General features: G+C 42.4%; 1 long non-coding RNA gene across 1 annotated transcript; it reads left to right on the top strand.

The window, feature by feature from the left end:
* Nucleotides 1-360: 360 nt before the first annotated feature.
* On the top strand, nt 361-770 carry LOC144992277 (uncharacterized). Its single transcript, XR_013656149.1, has 2 exons — nt 361-503; nt 583-770. It is a non-coding gene; the product is annotated as an uncharacterized LOC144992277 (long non-coding RNA).
* Nucleotides 771-6247: the final 5477 nt, after the last annotated feature.

Genomic DNA, 6247 nt, shown 5'->3' with positions numbered 1-6247 from the left:
GCATATTAATAAACATTCCTGTCAATATGCCAGAGTTAGCCAAAGGGCTATTTTTCATCTGCAGTCCCTTGGTAGATGTTAAAGCACATGTGTCAAACTCAAGGCCCGAGGGCCAAATGTGACCCGCCATGTCATTTTATGTGGCCCACAAGAGCATAAAAGTTATAAAATAAAAATTGGTGTGTATTTATTCATATCTAGGTGGAATGAATATGAATATGAATAAAGAATGAAATATCGGATTGGGCAACTATACATTAGGACTTACACACTGTCCATATGACCTAACCTGACAGAATAACATGTAACCCTTGTGCTATCCTAGGCACTTTAAAGTTGGGAGTTGGGTCATCTATGTCACGGTGCCTGGCGGTCTCCTCCCCCCTCCAGCTCTGCCCTGATGTTCCTGATTGCCACCAGCTGCCATCACTCTCCTCATCATCTTCTGTGGATTCAAAAGGAGATCAACGCCACTACTCGACGCCAGTTTGTTACCCCTTATGGTGACTGCTCTGGTTCTAGCCTCGTTACAGCTTCGTTCCAAGTCTCTGACTCTGACTAATTCTTTGTTCCCTGTCTCAGGATCCTACCGCTCACGAGTGACGGCAGCACGGACCTTCCATTCTACGCCTCAGGAGAACGGAAACCCTCGGCAACCGCTAACCGCTTCAAGACCCTCCAGCCACGCCACAGCCACGTCTAATCTGGACACTCCTCAAACCAGCCATCTTCACATCTGGAGAAAACAATAAATCCATTCTCATCATCCACTTACCTGTCTTCCTTCTGGGTTGCAGCATCTGGGTTCCTCATCCTTGTGAAATCATGACAATCTAGACCCACTAGACAGTGCTTTGAACCTTTTTTCTTCCATGATTTGTGATCTTCACTGGTGTCCATGGATTACATGAAATCTTTCCACCTTAATCCACCTTTGTCATGGTAGGGAGAACACGTCAATGGAAGGGGGGGGGTCATCTAAGATAGCACAAGGGTTAATGAGTCCATTTTAAAATGGAAACGTTCAAAGCAACGCACAAGGGTTAAATCAGGGTATGCAGCGCACATATTAAGTTAAAATTACATGATTGACACACAAATCAATGAGTTGCACATGAACAGCGTGGTGGGGTCATCTAAGAAAGCACAAGGGTTAAAAGGATTTATGCTACAGTAACAAGCAAACATATATTTTCTATGCAACTGTAATTGTCACTTTAAAAAGCTAAAAAATAAAAATAAAAGAGTTATTTAACATTCAGGAGTAGTTAAGTTTATTTTTCATTTCATTTAGTTACATGTATAAGTTATTTCTGGCCCTTTGAGGATAGACACTATGCTGTTCAGAACGCAGCTGCTAGATTATTAGCTGGAACTAGCAGAAGAGATCACATCACTCCTGTGTTGGTTTCACTCCAGTGGCTCCCAGTTGATTCCAGAATCAAGTTCAAGATCCTCCTGTTAACCTATGAGGCCTTACTTACATGGTATGGCCCCGTCCTATATTAAGGACCTCATGGTCCCTGACCACCCAAACAGAACGCTTCGCTCGCATAATGCAGGACTGCTTGTGGTTCCTAGAATTAGTAAAAGTACGGTTGGAGGTAGAGCGTTTAGCCACCAAGCCCCTGTTTTATGGAATAAACTCCCTGCTCATGTAAGAGAGGAAAATTCAGTTTCTACATTCACAGTTAGACTGAAAAAATTCCTCTTTGGACAGGCTTATTGTCAGACTAGCTAGTATTCAGAGAATATTTAATGTTAATGTGTTTAAATTAAAATTAATAACAATAACAATTTGTTTTTAGTAGGCTGCTAGAATTTGAAGCTGGGGTAACTATGGTGCACTGGGGTTCTGTCCTCTTTTCTCATCTACTTCTACCCTCCTTCTCTCCTCTATTCTTGATCATTATTCATCATTTAGTTCTCCATGCTTCTGTTTGGTGCAGTGCGATTCATGTACGCTCCATCTTCCCCTCTCCCCTCCTGGGGAGTGGGAGTGCTTCCAGATTCCAGTTGGCTCATCCGTGCTCCTGTTCCTGACCGTGTACCTAGTCTTTGCTCCTGCTCCTACACCTCACTGTGGATCCTGCCTCTGGCTCGTCTCTGGCTCGTCTGTGCTCTGTACCTGACCGAGTACCTCGTCTCTGCCCCCCTGACTGTCTCCCCAACTCCGGCTGGATGAAGCTCGTCTGCTGGACTTTAAACATGTAGTTGTAGAGTTAGAAAAGTTAATTCTTCTCTAAGAGTTCTGGTAAATCGCCTGTCCGTCCTGGGGGAGGATCCCTCCTTCATGTGGGCACCTCTGAGGTTTCTTCGTTTTTTCCGGAATCCGTTTTTTTTAGGAGTTTTTCCTTACCGCGAAGGGGGGTCTAAGGGCAGGGATGCCAGTATAGCTTAGTCAGATTGTTAGTTCATTTTAGTATTTTCCTATTGAACTTTATGTTTTCATGATCCTTTTGAGGTTAATGTTTCACTTTTTCAATTACCGATACGAAGCCCATCGAGACGACTGTTCTTGTAAATTTGGGCTATACAAATAAAATTGAATTGAACTGAATTGATGTGGCCCTCGGTGAAAATGAGTTTGACACCCTGCTATAAAAGTTTAAAATAAAAATAACATATTTACATAACATTATGTACATATACTAATCCATTCATTCAGTAAAATTAGAAGTGAACCTAAAAGTAATTGGGCGTTGTAGGGCGGTCGACCCATGATCGTAAGATTGCAGGTTCGATTGACACCTTTCACGCCCCATTTGTCAAAGTGCCCTTGGGCAAGACACTGAAACCCCCTGGCCTCTGGTGGTAGGTTGGTGCCAGTGTTCAGCAGAGGAGCCGCCATCAGTGTGTGAATATGTGAATGGGACTGTGACTGTAAAGCGCTTTAGGTTAAGGTAGAAAAGCGCTATATGAGTATACGCCATTTACCAAAGGTATGAACATTATACACACATACAAGACAAGATGATTGCACGGCTTGGTGAGTGGAGGTTTACTCAGTGTTGACAGCTCTGGTTGTCAATGAGCCATTTCTTTAAGTGTTTTGATTTCTGAGTTCCACTCAGTAGCAGCTCTAACAGAAAAAGCAGTCTGACCAAAAACACTTTTTCTAAAGGGAATGATACAGTCTCCTCTGACTGCACTCCGAGTTCTGTTGTGATCAGCTGATCGGATGTTAACAAACTGGTGAAGAAGAGGGGATGATGAGCCATGAATGATTTTGTGCATGAGACAGAGATTTGAACATTTGACCATGTTTTCCTAACTCAGTAATCCATGTTTTTGTAATAGTACAATAGAACAATGCAGTGGCGGTTTTTCCTTTGGGCAATGTGGGCGGTAGCCCAGGGCGCAATCTTGTACGGGGCGCAGAATCACCCAGAAAACAAAAACAAATATTGACAGTTTTTTCCCTTCAGTTTTTCTAGACTAAACCGCCCAATTCTACGTAAAGTTGATAAAATTTTATGCTTCTACTATAGTGTCCATTTGCTGCTACAATGACAATGGGGGGTGAGGGTGGGGGGCACCGTCCAGTGTTTCGCCCAGGGCAAGGACAGCCTCTGGGACGATGGTGAACAATGTTGGGTATCTTATCCAAAGTTTTAATGGTTTGTTTGTATAATGTTTGCAGAGGTTTTAAAGATGTATTACAAGCCTGTGAGCAGACCGGTAAACAGATACTGTATGTGAGAAAACCATGGAGTGCATGAACATTTATGCTGAATGTGTGGACATCTGATGGCGAATGTGTCTGAAATGACTGAGGTTGAATTGGATTCTATTGCAGACCCTTTTGATATGTGATTTGAAAGACAGCTTTGAATCCAATTATAACACCCAGATATTTGTGTTCTGACACGATCTGCAGCCTTTCACCTGAGACAAAAACATCTGGTTCAGCAGTGAAATTCTTATTGGACTTGGTGAAAAACATTGCAACTGTTTCAAATGCGTTTAACTGCAAGCAAGAGTACTTCAACCAAGCTGTGATGTTGACAATAGCTTTCATTTCTCCTTGTCTGTTCACCCCTCTTTCCTTTCCTTCACATATCCGATCATCAGGCACCATGCGGGTTATGGGGTCATTTCAACCAAATCTGGAGGTGAGTTTAGGACCACATTGGCAAATTGTCTGAATCTTTTCCTTCTCAGTGAGTGTTTTCATGTGGCTAGGTTACACTTTTTTTTTTAATTTTACAACCATCAACCAATGAATCATTCTGGTAAAGATCAGATGCATAGGTCATATGCTTTCTTTTTCTTTTTTACCATCACATTAATGGCTAACAGCTCCGACATCACCAGCCTTGCTGCACATTCACCAGCTCAGTGCTTCTCCACTTGGGAAGCTGACAGACTGTCTTCACTCCTCACACCCAGGCCAGATATGCAATTTATCAGCTGCAAAACATGCAGGAGTGCCAAAGATGGAAGGAACTCCTATCGGGTCTGGCTGCATAAGCTGCTGCTCAGTATGCTCTGCCTGGGCTCATTTCACCCTCCAGCAGACAGCGGACCCTGTATGGGCCCCTTGGTAAAAGACCAGAGGCACTCCTGCTTGGAGTCCCTCCACCTCTGCCCCTCTCCTTTGCCTGAGGGGGAGATCAGAGTGACGGGGCCAACAGGACGGGATATTATGATGCACCTGGCATCGCGTGCACGCGCCCAATTCTGTCACTTTTATTACCACGGTGCATTCGTGTGTTAAAGCAGGATTTGTGCTGCAGATACCTACCATGTTCAACAAGTGTGGCTGATGTCGGCCCTCGGAGGGAACGGGCTGCTATGAGATGCCAGAACTTGGTGGGGGGGTAGATGGATGACGACTGCTCCAAAATGAAACAATTCATTCCCACCATTCTTTTTATAACTACAGACTAATTATTTTAGTCATGAAGGTTATTTCATAACTCTGCCGGCCTGCTTTGCATGGTGCAAATGAATTGAGTTGGAAGGGAAGATCTGAGCTGATTTTAAATTGGTTCCCGGAACCTGCCAGGCAAACGCATGGGCGTATGGATTGTGTTATTTTTTTTTAGCTGGAGGTTTCGACATAATGCAGACTGATTTCACTGTGAAGATATTAGTTAGATGAATAAATGAATGTCTGACAGACTCATTTCTGGGGTATTTTGTCAAATACTAATGCAGTCTTTTTCTCATCCACTTTTTTTGTTCTTCTGTGGAAAACTGTCTTTCCAGAGCTTCACCTGAGTTTTTTTTTAGAACATACATGACAGAGAAGCAGGTATGTTTTGCACCTTTTTTAAACAATATTTTAACAAAAAACTGATCAGTCCATCAATAAAGTCCAATGTGTGGAAACACTGAGTTTAGCAAAGACATGTAATGTGACCATCCAGTGTGCTAGAATGTTCTAAGAATGTTCCCTTTGGATTCTTTCGATGTGGAAAGACAACTGTGGGCTGAATTTTAGGAAACTAACATGTGAATGGATTTGCCATTCAGTCTTGTTTACTTGTTTGTTTGGACACATATTTCATTTTTGCTTTGAACGTTGCTTTGAACGTTTCCATTATAAAATGGACTCATTAACCCTTGTCCTATCTTTGATGACCCCACCCTTACATTGACGTGTTCTCCCTACCATGACAAAGGTGGATAAAGGTGGAAAGATTTCATGTAATCCATGGACACCAGTGAAGATCGCAAATCATTGAAGAAAAAAGGTTCAGAGCACTGTCTAGTGGGTCTAGATGACCCAACTCCCAATGGTAAAGTGCTTAGGATAGCACAAGGGTTACAGGGGAGGCCATAGATACTGTCAGGTCTATGCTGAAGAGCCAAACTCAAATATGCCATTGTATGAGCATTTATAGAATAATCAAAATGAACCTTTTTTCTTCAATGATTTGTGATCTTCACTGGTGCCCATGGATGACATGAAATCTTTCCACCATTATCCACCTTTGTTATGGTAGGGAGAACGCGTCAATGTAAGGGTGGGGGGGGGTCATCTATGATAGCACAAGGGTTAATATTTGTTTGTGGAGCTCCTAAATATCACATTTGAAATAGTTCAAATGTTCTGTTGACTTTTTGTTTGTATCCTTGCAAAATGTCTTTGTAGTGAAGCAACTGTTTAAGAATTTTAGTTCTATTTTTTAATATATTGCGTAAAAATCATTAAACTTGCATATAGAAACCTGTCAAATGGTGCAGATTTCATATTTATGCCATTGTGGGTCACTCGGTTTGAGGGCTCAGAATCTTC

Source organism: Oryzias latipes, chromosome 5, assembly GCF_053564925.1.
Source record: "Oryzias latipes strain Hd-rR chromosome 5, Olatipes_Hd-rR_3.1".
Lineage (NCBI taxonomy): Eukaryota > Metazoa > Chordata > Actinopteri > Beloniformes > Adrianichthyidae > Oryzias > Oryzias latipes.
Note: the sequence above shows the minus strand (reverse complement) of the source record. Positions and strands in the feature narration are given on the sequence as shown.